Source organism: Narcine bancroftii, chromosome 3 (genome assembly GCF_036971445.1).
Source record: "Narcine bancroftii isolate sNarBan1 chromosome 3, sNarBan1.hap1, whole genome shotgun sequence".
Classification (NCBI taxonomy): Eukaryota; Metazoa; Chordata; class Chondrichthyes; order Torpediniformes; family Narcinidae; genus Narcine; species Narcine bancroftii.
This window is the reverse complement of record NC_091471.1, coordinates 138,953,851-138,976,539: the sequence shown is the minus strand read 5'-3', so window position 1 is coordinate 138,976,539 and position 22,689 is coordinate 138,953,851. Positions and strand designations below refer to the sequence as shown.

The window sequence follows — 22,689 nt, the reverse complement described above, 5'->3', positions numbered from 1 at the left end:
TTTCAAAACATCTCGACTGAAACACTTGCAACATTTCACTTTTTTTACTAATCAAAAGCAGTTGTTTCCACAAATTCCAGTGTTGGATTTGTAAGTCTGAAATTTTCAATGTCATCTCAAATACTTTTGTGTGACTGTATGAAATATACATTTTAGCAGGTAAATTTATGTCAGTTGCTTATGTCAGTGATTAAAATACACTGCACTATTTAAAAATTTCTTTATCAGCATGAATGGAAAGTGCCTTTGGATATAATCTAATAAAAAAATAGAGATTTCTCTTAAATCTTAAAATATTGGTGTTTCTTTGTTTCCCATTGCCGTGCCTGGGTTTTTTGAGTATCTCAATAACACTTGTCTGATGAAAAAACAAGATTGAGAAATGTTAGATGGAGCATTCAACTAGTTCAAACATTTACTATACATACGATTTGTATTTTAGTGTAACAGATGGGGACATTTTCTAATTGATTCTTCTTTGAAATTTTGATAAAATATTCTTCAATTTTGTCCTTTCAAACCTTATTTAATACTTAAAATATCACAGCCTGAATAATTTGTGGTATCATTGTTGATTAGTGCAGAGGTCACTTTTCAATTTAAAAACACATCTTGAAGTTGTTTCACAACTTAATTATTAATATGGTTGGATTTAGAGCATAAGATTATATTAAATGATTCTTGAACAGAAGACATGGAGGCAATTTGACCGTTTGTTGCAAATGTTAGGTCGAAAGTAGATCCACTCCTCACCATCCATGTATATGACCTTGCCAGATAAACATCTTGATTATATGGATACTTACTTCTGGTAAATATATTCATTATCTGAGTAAATTCACTCAGAATAAATTTAATAACTGAGATGTTACTTAAATGGAAAGCACCTCATAATTATAATTAAATATTAAGATGTTTTGTTATTCAATACAAGGTACAGTAAAACCCTTGTTATCCAGAATTCAAGCAACCGGTGTAGGTAAAAAATACAGATGTTTAAAATTGGCATGCCTCGCCGTTAGCTCGCCAATAATGTAACATGCAACCTCAAGCACTGGAAATTTAACTTACCCAGCATACTTGACTTCAGGAAGAGAAAAGCAGAGGTGTATGATTCAGTGATCATTAGGGGATCAGCGATGGGGAGGATGAGTAAATATGTTATTGGATTACTATCTCAGAGGATATTTCCTGGACCCAACACACAAATGGTATCATGACAAAAGCAAGTCTGTACTTTTACTTCCTCGGGAGTTTATGCAGGTTTGGTATAACATAGGAAACACACGCAAATATTTACTGATGTTTGGTGGAAAGTGTGTTTGCTTCACTGTTTGCTTCTGGTATGTAAACAATTCCCCTGAATGGAAAGCCCTACAAAAGGTAGCGGATACAGCCCAGGACATCACAGGCACAACTCTCCCCAACATCTGTTCTCGCTGCTAGCATCAGGTAAGAGATATCAGTTCCCCTAGACTCGCATAACCAGGTTCATGAAAAGCTGCTACCCGTCCACCTCCAGCTTTCTCAACAATAAATGCAATCAGGGACTCATTAAGAACTTTTACTTTTGCACTTTATTGATTTTTTTCTCTCTGTATTGCAGTTTATTTACATTTCTTTATTTGTCTACATGTGTGTATTGTGTACAATTATTTTTTGCCCTGACATTAAGTGGTAATCCTGCCTCACCTTCAGGAAAAAAGAAGCTCAGGGTTGTATGTGATGTCATGTATGTACTCTGACAATAAATCTGAATCTGGTCAACCAATCCTCATCAGTACTGGATACCAGGGGTTTGACTATATATAATATATATCATAATAAAAAGCAGAATATTGTCCCTTCTCCTTATTTTGCTCTTATGCTTCATTACACCCCATCCCTCAGTTCTTTCCCTCTTTGATGCCAGGTCCAAATAACGTCCTTTCCAGAATTAACTGCATTGCCATCCAATTCATTAGTATAGATAACAGATGAATTGTTACTGACCCTTGTGGCACACCACTGGATATAGGCCTCCAATCAGAAAAATGTCCTTCCTCTACTACTCTGCCTCCATCCAGTAAGCCAGTTTTGAATCCAACAGGCCAGTGCACCATTTCTCCAATGTGATTCAACCTTCTAGACTAATCTGCTACCTCGTCAAAGGCCTTGATAAAGCCCATATATACAATGTACACCATCCTGCCCTCATAACCCCTCTTGGTCATTTCAACAAATTTTATTGGATTCTTGAGACACAATCTACCATTAATAAATCCATGCTGACTATCTCCAAAGAATCCCTGACTGTTCAAATGCTGGTCACTCTAAATCCCCTCCAGCAATTTTCCAAACACTGATGAATATTTCATTGTCTTCTAGTTGTCTAGATTGTCTTTGCTGACCCTTTTAAATAATGATACTACTGTGGTGAATGTCTGCCAAGCTGCCTGTCTCCCCTCTGGCAAGCCTTGCTATACTAACATTGGGTGTGCATTATCTCTACACTCCCCTTGGGTATAACTGTGTATGCACCTATTATCTTTCATTATTGTACCATGAGTTTCTGCTAATAAAAGCCATGATTACTGTGTGACTGCATCATCTTTGTCTACTTCATCAACTGGCACTTCAATTTTATGAGCAGAAATGAATGCAGCACTCAAGCCAGAGCGGCTGTTAATCGACCAGTCTGCCCGAGGGCCAGAGAAATTTTCAACCACTGGATTGCTTGTTTCGATTACTACATGGCTCGAAACAACGTGGTCAATGAGGCGATACAGTGGGGCCATTTGAACTTTCTGCTGGGTGAGGTCCCTTTCGCCGTAACGCAAGGAGCTACCACTCTGGCTATAGCCCGGGAATGTCTGACTGCTTAATAGGCAGCGCCACACGGAATGTGGTGCTTGCTCAACACCAGTTGCTGACTAGATGCCAGAAACCCAGGGAAAGTGATGCTGCCTATGCACTGGCCCTCAACTCACTGGCAAATGAATGGGACGTCAGGGCAGTCAATGTGCAACCACACCGCAATGCCTTGAAGCTGGATACTTTTGTCAACGGGATTGTCTCCAGTTACAACCGACAGAGGCTGCTGGAGACGGAGCCCTTAACCTACGACCAGGCAGTCACTCTAGTCAAAACACTGAGAAGTGCCATGCGGTCCAGTGAAATGCTAAAAACCGAAAAGGAAACATCCAGGAGTGCTGGAACCCCGAAGGAAAGAAAAGGTCGAACTCCTGAAAAATGCTACTTCTGTGATCTGGCACCCCAGACAGAAGTGATCGGTTCTTTTTGCTATCTGCAGCTACTGGGGGAATCTCGGCCATTTCGCTAAAGCGTGTAAGGCGTAAAGTACTCCCACTGATAAGAAGAAGAAGAGAAGCACCAAGAAAATGCATCCTGGAGCTGCAGGAATGGAAGACAACTGTGAAAAGGGGGAATCTTCAGACGAGCAGGCTGAATCGACTTCAAGTGACGGCGAGGTGAGATCCCCTGTGATAGCTCAATTGACTGTAAAACTTGGGGGATGCTATGGATTGGAATGGTCGACGATGAAGGAGGATGAGAATGGTGAGACTCTTGATTGTCTAATAGACTCAGGGAGAACTGACAGCTACATCCATGAGAAAGTTGCCAGAGCCTTAAATTTGCGGAGATATCCAGCAAACCGAAAAATATCGATGGCTTGTAGTGAACTTACAAAAACTGTACAGGACAAGTGTAAAGTTACTTTAAATTTGCAGGGACATTGCTTTGCTGATATGTGGCTCTTTATTATGCCAGAGCTCTGCGCCCCTGTGTTACTGGGGTTAGATATTCAATCTCAGATGATAAGTGTGGTGTTAAATTTCGGTGGGCCACTACCCACACTTACCATCTCCAGCGCTAGTTACTGCGGTCTGTTTGCATTAAAGATCAAAGCTCCTTTCCTTTTCAGTGATTTATCCCCTGAGTGTCAGCCAATTGCCACTAAGGGCCATTCTTACAGCAAAGAGGATCATGAGTTTATCAAAGCAGAGACCCAGAGACTGATTAAAGAAGGAGTAATTGAACCGAGTAAGAGTCCGTGGCGGGCCCAAGAGGTAGTCGTGAAAAATCACAATAAGAGATGACTGGCTATTGACTACAGCCAGACAATCAACCGTTACGCTTACCTGGATGCCTCCCCCCTGCCACGCATCAATGAAATGATTAATCAGATAGCGCAATACAAAGTGTACTCCACTATTGACCTCAAACCAAATCCTCATTAAGAAAAGGGAACGGCCCTGTATGGCTTTTGAGGCTGATGGGCGGATATACCAGTTTAAAAGGGTACATTTTGGGGTCACTAATGGTGTGTCAGTGTTTCAGAGGGAAATGGATAAGATTGTTAGAACGTATGAGTTACAAGGTTCGTTTCCCTATCTGGATAATGTCACTATCTGTGGGAAAACACAGAGTGAGCATGACAACAACTTAAAGAAATTTTTAACAACAGCTAAAGAACCCAATCTTACATTTAACTAGGGCAAATGTGTGTTCAGTGCGACAGAGCTACCCATTCTGGACTACATTGTCTGCAAGGGCGAAATCCGACCCAACCCAGAAAGAATGGCCCCCCCTTAAGAAGTTACCACGGGGGCAAGGCAAGATGATGTAGAGACTAGACATGTAATCTCAACCTCTCTGGCCAGACCTTTAAGAACCCATTTTTAACTCTTTGTTTTCCAGTTTAAACTTTTAAAAAATTTAGTTTAAAGTATTAAGGAACTTTTATGGCCATTAAATGGTAAAACGATTAAACCTCAAGTGTAGAAGAAATGACATTTTCGGAGTGTTGAAGATTTAGGGCCTAAACAGCCTGCTACAACTTCAGCTTTAATTTCTTCTGTGACTAAACCACAAAGATTGCCTGTGGGAGCTGAAAAAAAAAGAATACTACTCACCAGGAGAAGGATATCGCTGGAATTACTCGTTCTCAGGAGGAAGGTGCGTGTTCCCAAGAAGTGGATCCTGATTCTGGCTGCCTGCCAACTCTAACAGAGGGAGCATGCAGGAAAATAACTCCATTGTTTGAAACCACTCAGACAGTACTCCAACCTGAAGAGCTCGATCTTATCCGTGAGTTCTTGAAACAACAGCGAGTTGTGGGGGGAGACCAGCATCAATCTCCAGAGGAGGTCGGGGTGTTGTTGCTGGGAGTTCAGACTCGCAGTAAGACTGTTAAAATGCCTGCTGTTAAGCTGCAGCAGGAGCTGCAGTTACCTGGTTCTGTCACTACGTTAAAGAAAGCAGGGTTGAGTCTTTCTGAATTACAATTTAATCTGTTAAATACTGTCACTCAGCCGATAATGCAAAAGTTGGCTCAAAAGAAAGATAGTATGAGGTCAGAATTCACTACAGTTAATGCATGTGTGGAAGCATTTTCTGAAGATTTAAAAAAATTTCAGTCTGCTTTTTTGGAATGTAAACAGCAAGTGGCCTCTAATACAGAAAAAGTGATGGAGGTGGAAAAATCCATTAAAGAATTGCGAGAACGTGAGAAGGAATTAGAGAGGAAATTAGACTATTTGGAGAATCAAAGTAGAAGGAATAATGTGAATATTGTTGGTTTGCCGGAAGGTATGGAAGATCAAGATCCTCTTCATTTTTTTACAGAATGGGTCCCACAAATATTGGGGCAAGATTTTTTTCTCTGAAGATTTCGTATTGGAAAGAGCTCATAGACCCTTAAGAAGAAGATCTCTGTCTGGTCAATCACCGAGACCCGTGCTAATTCAATGCTTGAATTATTTGGACAGAGAAACAAAATTTCATCTAGCAGTGCAAAATGTGAGACAACGACAAGCTCCGTTAATGATTCAAAATAGTAGAGTTTTTTTTCTATCCCGATTTGAATCAAGAGGTTATTCAGCGTCAGCGTCGATTTAATCCAGTTAAAGAAGTTTTGTGGTGTAAAGGCTATAAGTCTACTTTTCGCTATCCAGCGGTATTGAAGGTGTTTTATGGAGACTATCAATCTCGGTTTTTTGAGAATGAGCGTGAAGCAATGATTTTTGCTGATTCGTTGCCAGATGTAAGAGAACAAAGACGTAGTCCACAATTGTCTCCTAAAGAAAAATCTGGTTGTTCTGGAAATGGAAGAAATGGTAGAAATGGGAGAAATGGGAATGGAAAGAGTCTAACTTCTCTTGAAATGGGGTCGCCGAGTTTGGAATCTCTTGGATGAATAGAAGAATTTTCTTATTCTTACTTTATTTTTATGTCATTATGATATCTTGTTGTTATTCTTTGTTTGGCTGGGGAGGGAGAAATTTGCTCTATGTTCTATTAGTCATCAGCCACTGCTGGGTGATACCCACCCAAGTTTGGTTTAGGGATTACTACCTTTTAGTAGTTTTTTTGGGTTTTTTTTTACTTTATCTTTTTTTCTATTTTCTTTTCATTTTCACTTTATTTAGTCTTTAATTTGTGGTTTCTTTTTCTCCGATTGGAGGGCCTTTTTATGTTGATTTGAGTTTTTATATATCGATATTATTAGTAATATTAGTAGATAAGTCAAAGTTGAGGTTTGCTACTTTTAATGTTCGAGGTTTAAACAGTCCGTGGAGATTGGTTTTCTTGCCCGGATCGGGGCTGCCGCCGCCTACCCTCTGCCCGGACCTTTGCCCTCAGACAGCTCCAAGAAAAGTACAGAGAACAAAACAAAGGACTCTGCATCACCTTTGTTGACCTCACCAAAGCCTTCGACACCGTGAGCAGGAAAGGGGTTTGGCAAATACTAGAGCGCATCGGATGCCCGTTAAAGTTCCTCAACATGGTTATCCAACAGCACGAAAACCAACAAGGTCGGGTCAGATACAGCAATGAGCTCTCTGAACCCTTCTCCATTAACAATGGCGTGAAGCAAGGCTGCGTTCTCGCACCAACCCTCTTTTCAATCTTCTTCAGCATGATGCTGAACCAAGCCATGAAAGACCTCAACAATGAAGACGCTGATTACATCCGGTACCACACGGATGGCAGTCTCTTCAATCTGAGGCGCCTTCAAGCTCACACCAAGACACAAGAGCAACTTGTCCGTGAACTACTCTTTGCAGACGATGCCACTTTAGTTGCCCATTCAGAGCCAGCTCTTCAGCACTTGACGTCCTGTTTTGTGGAAACTGCCAAAATGTTTGGCCTGGAAGTCAGCCTGAAGAAAACTGAGGTCCTCCATCAGCCAGCTCCCCACCATGACTACCAGCCCCCCCACATCTCCATCGGGCACATAAAACTCAAAACAGTCAACCAGTTTACCTATCTCGGCTGCACCATTTCATCAGATGCAAGGATCGACAACGAGATAGACAACAGACTCGCCAAGGCAAATAGCGCCTTTGGAAGATAACACAAAAGAGTCTGGAAAAACAACCAACTGAAAAACCTCACAAAGATAAGCGTATGCAGAGCCGTTGTCATACCCACATTCCTGTTCGGCTCCGAATCATGGGTCCTCTACCGGCATCACCTACGGCTCCTAGAACGCTTCCACTAGCGTTGTCTCCGCTCCATCCTCAACATTCATTGGAGCGACTTCATCACCAACATCGAAGTACTCGAGATGGCAGAGGCCGACAGCATCGAATCCACGCTGCTGAAGATCCAACTGCACTGGGTAGGTCACGTCTCCAGAATGGAGGACCATCGCCTTCCCAAGATCGTGTTATATGGCGAGCTCTCCACTGGCCACCGTGACAGAGGTGCACCAAAGAAGAGGTACAAAGACTGCCTAAAGAAATCTCTTGGTGCCTGCCACATTGACCACCACCAGTAGGCTGATATCGCCCCAAACCGTGCATCTTGGCGCCTCACAGTTCGGCGGGCAGCAACCTCCTTTGAAGAAGACCGCAGAGCCCACCTCACTGACAAAAGACAAAGGAGGAAAAACCCAACACCCAACCCCAACCAACCAATTTTCCCCTGCAACCACTGCAACCGTGTCTGCCTGTCCCGCATCGGACTTGTCAGCCACAAACGAGCCTGCAGCTGACATGGACATTTACCCCCTCCATAAATCTTCGTCCGCGAAGCCAAGCCAAAGAAGAAAGGAGATTGGTTTTATTTTTTCTGAGGATGATTGGTCAGATATTTGTTATGATAGTGTAACTAGACTGATAAATGCATGTTATGCAATGATTAATTATAATTTTTTTATATCAATTATACTTAACACCTGAAAAGCTAAAAAAAAAATGGTTTTCATGAACCAGATTTGTGTTTTAGATGTGGTAACACTGTTGGAACTTTTTTTCATGCAGTTTGGTCATATATATCTATTATATAGATATATATCTATATATATATATATAGATATATATAAATATATGTATATACAATCTTTTTTGAAGAAAGTACAATTGTCTCTGGAATACCTGTATAATATTAAAATACCTTTAGATCCGACAGTATTTATTTTTATTGGGTAGTTTGCAACCTCTGAAAGGTCTGGGATTAGAAAAATTTCAACTTGCTTTTGTATATTTAGCATTATCTGTAGCGAAAAAATGTATTGCTAGTACGTGGAAAGATACGAATTTGATTGATATTAATAGATGGCATAATGAGATGAAATATTGTTTAATAATGGAAAAAAATCACATATGTTTCACGTGATAACTATAGTTTTTTTATTAATGTGGCTGTTATATTCAGAATATTTACATTTTGATTTATATTGATTAGATCTTAATATGTATGGTTAATTTTTCTTTAATTTTTTTTCTCTTTATGGCTCTCCTTAGGAGAGTTGGCTGAAAGGGGGGGCGGGGGTTCCTTTTTTTTCTCTTTTTCTTTTTTTCTTTTATATATAAATTATATCGTTCATGCTTAGTTTGTTGTTATATATGTTACTTATTATCTCTATTTTGAATGAATAAATAAAGTTTTTTAAAAAGTTACCACCCCCAGACTCAGCAAAAGCCCTTAAATAGTGTATGGGATTCTTTTCCTATTACTGCAAATGGGTTCAGGACTACTCCACAAGGGCACACCCTCTGTTTGACACTAAATCTTTTCCTCTCTCTCCAATGGCCTTGAAGGCTTTCGAGAGAATTAAAGCTGATGTTGCCAAAGCTGCACTCTCATCCATTGATGAGGATGTCCCATTCCAAGTGGAAACTGATGCCTCAGATTGTGCCTTGGCAGGAACCCTTAATCAAAAGGGCAGACTGGTGGCATTCTTCTCCCGCACGTTACGCAGACCTGAACTAAAACATCCTGCCATAGAAAAAGAAGCTCAGGCTATCATTGAAGCTGTTCGCTACTGGAGACACTTTCTAGCTGGCAGAAAATTTGTCACTGATCCGAAATCTGTAGCCTACATGTTCAGTACTAAACACAAAAGTAAAATCAAGAATGATAAGATGGCATGCTGGTGAATATAACTCTCAACTTATAATTATGAGATCTAGTACAGACCAGGCAGGTTAAATGATCCCTCTGACGCATTGTCACGATCTGCTGCTGGTGCTCAGCTGGAGGTGCTCAAAGAGATCCATAGCAGACTGTCCCACCCAGAAGTCACGAGATTCTTCCACTACATAAGGGCTAACAATCTTCCTTACTCTCTGGAAGAAGTCAGGAAACTGACTAAAAGCTGTCCCGTTTGCACAGATTGCAAACCGCAATACTTCAAAGCTCCGGAGGCCACTCTCATCAAGGCAACCCAACCTTTTGAGAGGATTAGCTTAGATTTTAAAGGACCATTACCTTCCAACAACAAAAATGTATATTTCCTTACTGTAATTGACGAATATTCCAGGTTTCTCTTTGCGATACCCTGTCCTGACATCCCGTCAGCATCTCTCATTAAGTCACTTGACAGCATTTTCAGCATTTTTGGTTTTCCCAAATACATTCATACCAATAAGGGCTCACCATTCATGAGCTCTGAACTGCGGCAAGCCTTGCTACGGAAGGGGATTGCCACCAGCCATACCACTAGCTACAACCCACAGGGCAATGGGCAGGTTGAAAGGGCTAATGCTACAGTCTGGAAGACTGTTAATCTTGCTTTAAAAATGCATGGTTACCCTGTTTCCTGGTGGCAGGAGGTGCTGCCTGAGGCGTTACATTTTATTCAGTCATTATTGTGTACTGCAACAAATCAAACACCTCATGAGCGTACGTTTGCCTTTCCTAGGAAATCAGGAATTGTGATGGACTGGCCAGCCTGTTTATCTGAGCCTGGAACCGTGCTGCTGAAGATCCATGCTCGGGCGTGTAAAACAGACCCCCTAGTCCAACCAGTTCAGCTATTGCATACCAACCCCAACTACACTCATGTTTAATTCCCAGATGGGAGTACTGACACTGTACCCCTAAGAGATCTGGCCCCTTCCTCACACCCCTGCTCAGAGTGAGCCTGAGGGATTGGGCTCACCCCTCCCCCCAGCTTGTGATTCCCCCCAGCCTGTGACCCCTAGAAAGCTTTCAGATGGCCATGCTGAGGCTCCATTGCCTCACGCAGGTGATTCTGGAGCGGGTCCAGAAGTCAGTCCTTCCCACACTACAGACCCAGGAACTGTACCAGTTCCCAAGGTTGCAAAGGAGCCACCTGTTTTGAGAAGAAGCACCAGTATTCGTAAACAACCTGATAGGCTGACATATTCATAAAACATCTCATTATATTTTGATTGTTTGCTAGATACTGTTAGAGTATTCTCAATGCCAAATATGGTATCCATGTATTGTTTGCTTCAGTCTTTCTTAGCAGCTCTCCTTTTGATTTTAACCCTTCTTCTGCTGGGGGGAGACTGTGATGAATGTCTGCCAAGCTGCCTGTCTCCCCTCTGGTGAGCCTTGCTGTACTAACATTGGCTGTGCATTATCTCTACTGTTGAGGACACTCCTCTTGGATATAACTGTGTATGCACCTATTGTCTTTCATTATTGTACCATGAATTTATTCTAATAAAAGCCATGATTATTGTTTGACTGCATCGTCTTTGTCTAGTTCATCAACTGGGACTTCATCTGAGGCAGAGAAATTGATGAAAACATCCTAGCAAGGTCCTCCACAGTTTCCTCCCTAGCTTCCCACAAGAAAGGAGGTTGCATTTCATTAGATCCTGGGAATCTGTCCACTTTCATTTGCACCAAAGTTGCTAAAACCTCCTCCCTGTTCCAATATGGTTCAGCACCTCAGCACTTGTTTCCTCCAATTTCTTGGCTTCCATGATTTCTTCCACAGTAAAGAGTATTCATTCAAAACAGGAAGACGGCCTTGTAAATCTTTAATGGGACAAATTTTCTCCTAGCTATCCTTTCCCACTTAATATTCTGGATTCTTATTTATCCTGTCTGCCAGCTCCATCTCATGTTCCCTTTTTGCCCCTGCTGAATTCAATTTTAAGCATACTCGAACACTTCCTCTACTCATCTTGGGATTTGCTTGATCTAGACACTTAAATCTGACATAAGCCTCCTTTTTTTTCTGAACAGAGCTTCAATATCCCTAAGTCAACCAAAGTTCCTTAAAATTATCACCCTTGCCCTTCAACCTAACAGGAACATGCAGTGCCTGAACTCTTGCTAATGCACCAATAAAAGCATCCCACTTTCCATCCATCCTCTTACTTGCAAACATCCTCTCCATATCTACTTCTGCAATTTCCTGCCTAATTGCTCCAAAATCAGCATTTCTCCAATTAAGGCCTTTAATTTGTGGTCCATACTGTAAGGTAAAAACATCATGAGATGGGACCGAAGAAGGAGTCACCCAGTACTATGGAGTAACAGAATGCAGATGTGACCTTGTACACTCAAGATAAGCTTTGCACTAACAAGAATGATGTGCAGCAGACTAACAGAGAAGGATAGCAACAGTTTATTCATTGGACAATGTAATGGTATGATAATTTACTAAGTACGTATCCTGAGGTATAAAAAAAACACCACTTGCTGATAACGGCAGAATGCGCCTTCTCCAACTAACAAGTGTTACAATCCGGTAATAAAGAACAAAGAACCTTGATTTTGACTCAGTCTGGTGTCTGACTCACTCATTCATGAACAAAGCAGACCTAACAATACCTACCTTTTTCCATAGCTGTTTTAAACCTGATGGACATATGGTCATTGGACCTAAAGTTCTCCCACAACTATCACTTCAGTCACTTGCCTTAACTTGGACCTGAAGAGGAGGTCCAGTGTATGTCATGTCTTTCCTCCATAATTCCCTTTCTCATAATGTTGCCACTTTCTTCAAAATGTTCCCCTTGATCAATACTCTTTCGTGATGACTTGACTACCCTGAATCGTGGTCCTGTTCTTCTTACCTCATTAACCATCTCTCCACCATCTGTGAGCATTGGCCCACCAACTCCACATTGCTTGCTCTTTGCATTTATTCAAATACAAGGTTTTTTTCTGATGCTCAGAAGCCAAAGCAAATCATGTGGGAATAAAGGGATACGATAACCTCACAGTGTTCCAATTAGATGCAGTAATGTATATTAAAATCTCCACATTTGATTTCATGAATGGTACAAAAAAGCTGAATTCCAGAGATGAGACAATCTTTGACATTTAGGCAATCATTGATTGAGTGTGGTATCGAGCTATCACATCAGATTTGATGTCAATAGAGATTTAGAGTGATATTTTAATGGATAAAAGGTACAGGATGTTGAGGAAAACCCATTTGTGCAAAGAGTGGTGATGATCTTGAATTCACTGCTTATAAGGGTGGCAGAATGAAAGTCCATTAGGGCTTTCAAAATGAAATTGAATAGCAATTTGATGGGGAAAAAAGTGGACTTTGAATTAAGAATGTACAAATTTGGCTAAGGAATGGTTTAACAAAGAGATAGTACTAAATTATGGATTGAATGAAATTCTGAATTCTATCATTATTCTATTGTTCTCATTCTCCACTGGTTGGAGACATGCACCACAGAATTTTGGTTGTTTGAGGTCTATCGTCTCAGTGCAATCGGTTAAAGGATTACAGAGTTTTCTGAGACAAGGGGTCAGCTCCTGTCAATTAAGGCCTCGTCACAATAAGTAGACACCTCAATGTCACAGGATGGGTATGGAAGTAAAGCTTTGAAATTAATTAAATTCACAATGTTGTGAAAGGTTAGTGTGGCTGAGGGATTGTGGAGCAGAGATAAAAGTGAAGCTTAAGCCTGGTCAAATGAAACCTGACTCATCTTTCAAAGAGGAACTGGCAGGATTCAGCATTTCAGGCAGCATCAGTGGAAAGAAATGGACAGTCAACATATTGGGCCCTGAGCCTTTTTTGCCCATTTTTCTCTTTAGATTCTGCCTGATCTGCTGAGTCCCACCAACTTCTCATTGTTTGGACAAGATTCCAACATTTGCAATCCTTTCACTTTCTGTTGTTAGATTGTTTACATGAGATAAATGAAAAAAAAAGCCTTGACTGCATTTCTATAAAAAGGCAAAAGGTGGTGTTTTTGAAAAGTGAGCAAAAGAATGGTTGTTAAACAGGAAACAACCTTTGAATATCTGACTTTACCATGTGCATACTATTCACTGACATTTGTTCTGGCTCTTCTTTATGTTAAGATTTTAGGTTTTCTGGTTTAGATTTAGATTTATTGTCAGAGTACATACATGACATCACATGCAACCCTGAGATTCCTTTTTCCTGTGGCTGCCACAAAATTACCACTGATTGGTAATATAAAAAATAAACTGTACACAGTGTAAAGCATGTAAACAATCAAAGAACTGGAAACAAACTGACTGTTCAATACAGAGAAAACAAAATGAAAATCTTTATATGGCTTTGTCCATCCCTTCTCCAACTGCTCCCAAAGTTCTTCAACCAGTTGGGGTATCTGTGTATGCCCCGTTCTGTCCTTGTGTGCAACTGTCATTTGCCTCTGCCAACCACTGATTAATTTGTGTGTACATTGGTCACAATTTCAGCTGAAAACTTACAGGAACTGAATGAAACCAAGGAAAAGAAACATAGGTTTTGCTTCTGATGTTACTGTCCAAAAACCTTTCACAGAATGAAAGATTTCAAACACATAACAAGAGAATTCTCAGGAGAAGTGTATATTTGCAAGAGAGATAAGATTTATGTCCTCAAAATCAACTTCATTTTTCTAACATGAGCACCTGGATTGGAATGATATTATTGCATGGATGAATTTTATTTATTACGCAACTCCATTCCATAACTGCATGTGTTTTTCATATTATGTCTATATTCTGAAAGTTTCTCTTCCTGGAACTATAAGGTTGAGAAGGAGTAGAATTTATTGAATTTAAGAGAACAGATTCAATTTTCAGTCCAGTTCTGATTGTTATGTTCAGTAAAACTCAAGTTATTTGGGATTTAAGCAACCGAAAACCTCAAACATCTGGAAAAAAATAGACAAAAATAAATAAAAACAATTAGAATAAATAAATAAAAATGTAAATAAAAGTTTAAAATTGTAAATATTCTCTGAAGTAACACAAATATGCCACCAAAGGCTTTGGCTATGTTTGCTTGTAGAAGTTGTTAGAATAAAGTTTGAATGAAGTTGTATTTGAATAAAATGACATCACCCTGGATGAAAAGCTGGTTGATGTCACACACCGTTGGAGTGACTCTATTAAAGTGTCTCCTTATCCTTACCTGGTAAATCTTCATCCTTATTAGTACATTATTAAGTATATGAGTAAGGCTTTATCTGAATATTGGGTGGGGGGGTGGTGTAGGGGTTAATTCTGATGATGGCATGGCTAGCTTAGCAGTTAGCACAATGCTGATACAGTGCAAGTGACAGGGGTTTGAATTTAAATTTAAATTTATATGTTGTAAGTTACAGGAATTACCTGATTAAAGTGAACTTAGCCCCCTGCTCTATTCACTTTACACCTACCACTGTGTAGATCGGTATGACATAAACACCATTTACAAATTTGCTGATGAACCATGGTAATGGGTTGTATTAAGGAAGGGGATGAGTTAGCGTACAGGATGGAGATTGAAAACTTGGCTGAATGGTGCAACAATAACCTTGCACTCAATGTCACCAAAACTTAGGAGCTGCTTGTTGACTTCAGAAAAGGAAAGCCAGAGGTTTACAATCCAATGATCATTGAGGTGTCGGAGGTGGAGAAGGTGAGAAAATTTAGGTTATTGGGAGTCACTATTTCGAGAGATCTTTCCTGGATCAAACACACCAATGGCGTTGTGAAGAAAGCACTTCAGCGCCTTTATTTCCTCAGGAGTTTGTGGAGGTTTGGTATGACATCGGAAACCCTGGCAAATTTTTACAGAAGTGTAGTGGAGAAGTGTGCTGACCAACTGAGTTACAGTCTGGCATGGGAACACCAATAACCCTGGGCATAAAGCCCTCAAAAAGGCAGTGGACACAGCCCAGGATGTCGCAGACAAAACCTTCCCCACTATTGAGTACATATAGGGAATGCTGCCATGTGAGGGCAGCAGCAATCATCAATGACCCACGCCACCCAGCACACACTCTGTTCTCATTGGTGTCATCAGGAAAGAGGCATAGGTGCCACAGGACTCGATCTCCAGGCTCGGGAACAGCTGCTACTCCTCCACCATCAGAATCCTCAATGACAAACTCAATCAGAGACTCATTTGTGCACTTTATTGATTTACTTTTGTTCTCTCTCTATTGCCCACTTAGTTTGTTTACATTTGTTATCTGGTTACAGTTCTTTCATTTGTTTGCATGATTACATATTTCAGTTTATTTTTTGTACTACCATTTAATGGTCAATCTGCCATGCCCACAGGAAAAAGGAATCTTGGGGTTGTATGTGATGTCATGTACTCTAACAATAAATCTGAAATTTGACATGATTATAGACAATAGACAATAGACAATAGGAGCTGGAGTAGGCCCTTCGGCCCGTCGAGCCAGCACCGCCATTTTACAGATCATGGCTAATCACTACCATCAGTACACCTTTCCAGCCTTATCCCCATAACCCTTAACTCTTAACTACTGATTTTTTCAAATTACTTTACATTTTGCACTGTATTTTTTTTAAACTGTTAATTGTTAATGCTGTTGCTTTAGTTAGGCATGGTATGAGTGAGTCTCAAGCAACCAGAAAACTCACGTATCCTGCATCTACCAATCCCCATAGGTACTGGATACTAGGGGTTTTAACAGTATATTTATTTAAACAAGAATTATAGAGTAACTAAAAGAATGGCCTAAATCTAACTCTCCTGTCAAATTTATAGTGCAGGTTGGAAGCTATGTAAAATCCTAATCCATCAGATTTAACTTTCTGCTCTTCACTGTAACCATAGGAAAAATGCAAAGCCATGTATTTCCATGGAAAGGCAAATAGTGAGATCCTGTATTTGTGAAGGAAAATGATAGAAAGGAGAAAGACAGGCATAATCTTTTGGATATCTGATTCTAAGCAATTGAAAACTATTAAAAGGCCCATTTGCTTTTTAAGAAATGGCAGAAATGTGAAGATTCTGATCTACCATCAATATGATTAATGGTGATCTTCTGAATCAACTCTATTTTCTCATGCTATGTCTATAGGAAGATTAGAAATAGGAGCAGGACTTGGCCATCTGACCCATCAAACATCCTTTGCCTTTAGTAAGATCATGGTTGATTTGGCTGAGGATTCAGCTCCAACTAAAACCCTCATAAGGTGGGAAAAGATTAAGTATGAAAGTAGACTAGCAAACAAATATCAGAGAAGGTTCAAAAAGCTTCTTCAAGGAGTAAAAGAGAGGTGAGAGTAGAAAATGATGATGGAGAAATAATAATGGGAGACAGGTTAAATTTGCATAATAGTAAATTAATTTAAAGGCTTCTCTGCCATTTATTCTAAATTCCTGATAAAAATTGTGGAAGATCAATTCCAATATTTAGGAATTACCATGACGAAAGAACAAAAATTTATTGGAAAATATTTTTCTGGTACTACTTAATTTGATTAGACCATTACTATTAGGATGGTCACCCTTAATTATTACAATGAATGGTCATATTAATTCAATTAAAATGAATATTTTGCTTAAATTTCTCTATCTTTTACAAGCATTACCTATTTTTATTCCTAAATCCTTTTCTAGTTCTTTAGATTCAGTTCTTTCTTCCCACATATGGCAAGGAAAACAACCACCATCATGTACCCTTAGCTTAGTTTACACACTATGGTTCAGAATTCTACACACAGTATTTTGTCATGAACTAACAACTCTCTTACTTTTGTTAGGGACTAAAGAGATTGTTAACACTAACAAAGGAGCAGCAATGGAAAAAATTCACCAGACAATGGTAAATTCAAAATAATTGTGTTTTTTTTGTGACCTATAATAGCATGACATTTATTACTTACCTATAACTTAAACTCTAAATTTAAACCCCCACAATGTATGAATGTTAATGTGTGTGTGTGTGTGTGTGTGTGTGTGTGTGTGTGTGTGTGTGTGTGTGTGTGTGTGTGTGTGTGTGTGTGTGTGTGCGTGTGCGCGTGACTGTGTGTTTGTTAAACTCCCAAACTCTTAAATGTCATTTTTTAAAACTTCAGCATCATTTTGGTCTTGCTTGAAGGTCTTAAATTTTTTTAATTTCAAAGTGCTTTTAAATATCATATCTTCTGATTTCTTCCAACAGAAGTGACCATTTTCTGGGCACAAATGAGAAGTGGCCTTATTTAAAAGCCACTTACGTTGTATCTCCTGTGAATAGGATAATATTAACGCTGTCTTTCCGGGAGGTCAAATTTTCTTCTTCTTCAGTTTTCTTTCTAAGAATCACGGAGTTTTCTTGCATAATGAGACTGCACTCTTTATTTTCAAAAGATCAGTCAAAAAATGTGTTTCTATTTTGAAATCCACTTATTTACTGTATTCCCATTTTATTAGTAGTACTAACAGCACCTATTGTAATAATTGTAATTCAACCCTGTCTTTCACAAGATTCCAACTCGTGTCACACAGCGACTTCTGAACTGATCCAAAAATGTCTAAATTTGATAATATATTTCTCCAAATCTCTCATGTCACATGGTATATGACATCATGTCTGTCTTTGATGTTCATAAAGTCTCTTGACACAAGTGCTAAAAGCATCTAAGTCCACTTATTTACAGAATCAAAGTAACTTTGTTTGATGGTTCTCTCCTAGTTCAGGCCTGTCTGGAATTTACTAACACAATAGCTTCTTGTACTCTGAAGCAAACAATCTATTGTCCCATTTATCTCAAGAACTATCATAAAACTCTTTCATCTCTTCTCCTTCAAATGCAATCAGCAGCCATTCCATCTTTCAAACTGGCTTCGGTGGCCAAAAGCATTTAAAATGTAAATTCATTTGATGATGCTGAAGCCAGCTACCAGATACAAAGAACCATGTGTTGTCTTTGTTTCCCTGACAACCCAAAACTAATTTATTAAACCTAATCTAGATAAAATACAATTTTAACATTAAACTAAGGATTAATATTAACACAGTTCCATTACAATTTTTAGTTAGAAACTTTCTTATCCTCTCACTCCTAGAAAATTGGCTCATTGTCCATAAACTGATCTGAAGTTCCAAGGTCCATCAGCAAAAAAAAAAGCAGCATTTTGGCATTTACTACATCAAATCTTTCAAGAATGTTACATGTTTTATTTCAGTTCTAATGAAAAGAGACCCATAAATCATTATCAGGGGAGCCCCAGACCTCAACTATCAGACACAAGGATAACATCCCCCACAAATCCAATTAGCAGATGTGCATTTACCAGAAAATGATATCATATTATTGATCACAAGCAAGAACCCAGAATAAGTAGCTCCTCCCTTGCTCTGGTATACTATGCAGAATTGTAACAGCTCTAATGTTGTCCTATTCCAAGCATTGATCTTGAAATCTTCTCTGTGTGAGTCATAATATTTAAACCCAATCATGAAGGGATTCATTAATTTATTTTCTGCACAAAGCACAGGGCTAAAGACACTGGAAATCAGAAATAAAAAACATATACTCAAATACTCAGCACATCAGGTGGCTTCTGTGGAGAGAGAACTAGATGAAGGTCATTGAATGATCTGAATTGTGAGATTTCCAGCCCTTTTAAAATTTATTTTCCATTACTCTCTCAAATCAATTTCACCAAGAATATATTTCAATTTCAATCTGATGCTGGAGAAAGGAGCAAAGGCTACTGAACAAATCAGATCAATAAAGCCTTTGACTCTTTGGGTCTGCTAGTGGTCATTGATCGCACAATAGCTGTATCCACCTGTTACTTCTTATCTATTAGCCTGTGTTCCTCCTCTTTCTCCTTCCCTCCACCCTCTTTTCCTCACGCGTCCAAGTAATTTTCAGCAGGAAAATGTCAGACGCAGCTATCAACTGCTTTTGACTTGCTATGGATGCTGCATGACTTGCTGAGTTTCTTCAGCACTTGTGTGTATTGCACTGGACCCCAGCATCTGATAACTTTCTTGATTATTTCCTCTATTAACTATGCATGACTGTCATTAAGCTCATTAGCCTGTAGTCCCCTAGCTTATCCTTGCAGTCTTTAAAGGAAACATTTAGCATAGGGGCAGTATGGTTAGCATAGAGACAACACGCTTAGGGTAGGAGTGGCACAGTTAGAATAGGGGTGGCACAGTTAGCATAGAGACAGCAAACTTAGTGTAGGGGTGGTGCAGTTAGCATAGGGATGGCAGGGTTAATGTAATAGTTAGCGCAAAGTTGTTACAGTGCCAGTGACCAGGACTTGGGTTCAAATCCTGCGCTATTGGTAAGGAGTTTATATTTCTCCCTGTGTGGGCATTGATTTCCTCTGGGTGCTCCCGTGTTCTTCCACCATTCAAAATGTATGCTGTAGGGCAATTGAGTTTAATTGAGCAGCATAAGCTTGTGGGCCGAAAGAACCTGTCGCCAAACTGTTTGTCAAAATTTTAAAACTTAATTTAAAAATAAAGGTGCAACAATTTTGCACAGCAAATTTTTGCAGATGTTGCAAGTTTCAGAAGCATGCTATTTTGACGGTGAACTATTTGCCCAATAAAATTCAATGCCAAACCTTGTCCCTCATTGTACTGGAAGCTGAAGAATGACTGAAGACGATTGAAGACGTTTCATCCCTTCTACTTCTCTTGCTTATTTTTCATTTCCAGATTTCCCTTCTGTTCGTACCATGTGATGTTTCTTTCACTAATTATAGCACTCAGAGAGGATAAAGACATTCGTGAGTAACTGGAAAATGCAGAAACCCTGATGTCAAGGCAAACTGTATGATATTGCTACCAATGTTATTATTAAGAAAAAATTAGTCTGGAACCATCAAATTCTATTTTGCTTGAAACAAAACTCTGTGAGAAATCAATCAACAACTAATCTGTAACTAACTGTTAATCCTTTTAAATCACCCAGGTGCTGAAAGCATCCTCTTCTGTGCATTTCAAAAACAAGGAATTAAGTGTACCATTAAAGTCCAGTTTGTTGCGCTGATATTAAATCAACATTGCCCACAAATTGACCATTTTCAATTTTTTTATGAATAGTTACAAAACTAATATTTATCCCAAAATGGAAACTAGGATCCTGCAACATGCAGAATACATATTGGAATCAGTAAATCAAAAAGATTGTCACTGTAAATCCAAATCTTGTGTCTTTTACTTCCATTACCTTCTCTCTGAGCAGTCAAGCAGAGAGGGGGAAGTCAGACATACATATATCCTTCCTTTCTTTGGTGAGTTTTGAATATGTCGTGCTTTTCAATGTCCCAAAAGGAGCAACTTGAACAATTTCCTGTTTCTCTGCAAAATAAAATTGGATTTCTAATAATGTGGGAGATTCCAAACTGAATAGAGTTTGGAAGTTACAACTTACAGAGGTTATTAGATGAAGTCAATGAAAACCCACAATTTACCTTTGAAACTCACAGGCCTGAAGAAGGCCATCTTGCCCTGACAACTTTTTCTTTTACTCATTTCACAACCTTGTAGGTTCCGAATCTTTAACAAATGATGGTTTCAGCGTCAACTATCCTTCAGACAGTGAACTTCTGAGCTGGCATCTGGTAAAAACTCCTTCAGTGCTGTTCCTGTCCTTTGAGCAATTGATGTATATCTACCTCTCTCCATATCACCAGTTCAGTCAGTTTGTGTGTCTCAATTAAATCTCCCTTCATTCATATTGGTTCCAAAAATATGTCAGCCTAACCTGTATAAATACAATATCTAACTTATTCACCTGTGCACACCAAATAAAGTCGGAAAGCCCATCATTAATCTCCATTTAATATTTCTGCTTTACTCATTCGTAACTTAAGATGTAGTTATCTCTTCAATAACAGCACAGGTGGCATAGTGGTTAGCACAAGGCCTTTACAGTGCCAGCGATCAGTTCTGGGGTTCAAATCCCACGCTATCTCTAAGGAATTTGTACATACTCCCTGTGTCTGCATGGGTTTTCCCTGGGGGATCCAGTTTTCTCCCACCATTCAAAATGTTCCGGGGTGTATGTAAATTGGGCAGCATCGATTCTTGGGCTGAAATGACCTGTTACCATGCTGTATATCTAAATTGAATTTAAAACTAATATTTTCTACAGAACTTTAGTAAAATTCAACAGATGAAGCATTCCATCCTTTGCTTTGTGCTATTAGGAAAGCAAAGTTGGTTTAGGTTTCACTTAACTTTTACAAGTAAACTGTGCTTTCCACTCATTTACGCTCTGCAATGTGGACAATCATTCAATGGTGCTAACCTATTACAGTCAGCAAGTCATATAACAAAGTGATGTGTGGGAGAGGTGGACAAGTTCAAATTTATTGTCAGTCTCATCACAAATAACCCTGAGATACTTTTGCATGTGGTCCAGGCAGAATTTCTACTTATTGGTGTGATAGTACAGATCTATCACCAATGTATATAGTGTATATAGTTACAGTATCTAGACTGTGCTTACAGCGATTGGCTGAGAGCTAAGCCACGCCTACTGTCTGAGCCTTAAAGGGTTGTGTCCCTTGCCAGGTCGGATCATTCCGGACTGGTCGGCCACCTGTGAAGAGCTCCTGTCTTTTGCTAATAAAAGCCTTGGTTTGGATCAACAAGTCTTTGATTCTTTCGATGAGCTCTACAATTGGTCATTGTAAACTGTACTCAAAAATTATATCTACATATACAAAAAGAGAAATGTAAACAGAGAAAGAAATTTAAACAAACTGACTGTGCAAGTATTGAAAAAATTAAATATTCTGCAATAAATAATGTGTAAAGTAAAAGACTCCTTAAATGAATCTCTGATTGAGTTTGTTGTTCAGGAGCCTGATGGTGGTGGGATAGCAACTATTCTTGAACCTGGTGGTGTGAGTCGTGTGGAACCTATACCTATTTCTTGACAGCACCAGCAAGAACAGAGAACAAAGGATGTCCTACGTGGTGCAGATCGCTGCTGCTATCTGACAGCAGCATACCGTGAAGATGTTTTCGACAGTGGGGAGAGTTATGTCTGTGATGTATTGGGATGTGTCCACTACCTTTTGCAGGGAATTCCACTCAGAGGTATTGGTGCCCCCAGAGCAGGTTATGATGCATCTGGACAGCACATTTTCAACGACACATCTGTAGAAGATTGCCAAGGTTTCCAATGTCATGCTAAACTCCTTAGGAAGTACAGGTGCGGATGTACTTTATTTATGATGACATTCATGTTTTGGATCAAGGAAAGATCCTCCAACATAGTGAC

At 39.5% G+C, this 22,689-nt stretch overlaps 1 long non-coding RNA gene across 1 annotated transcript in view; it reads left to right on the top strand.

The window, feature by feature from the left end:
* LOC138756244 (uncharacterized) overlaps positions 1 to 20,459 on the top strand; it is a 39,591-nt gene extending 19,132 nt beyond the window's left edge. Inside the window, exons 2-4 of the long non-coding RNA XR_011352898.1 lie at positions 17,206 to 17,267; positions 20,112 to 20,182; positions 20,368 to 20,459. This is a non-coding gene — a long non-coding RNA (uncharacterized lncRNA). The remainder of the gene's footprint in view (positions 1 to 17,205; positions 17,268 to 20,111; positions 20,183 to 20,367) is intronic.
* Positions 20,460 to 22,689: the final 2,230 nt, after the last annotated feature.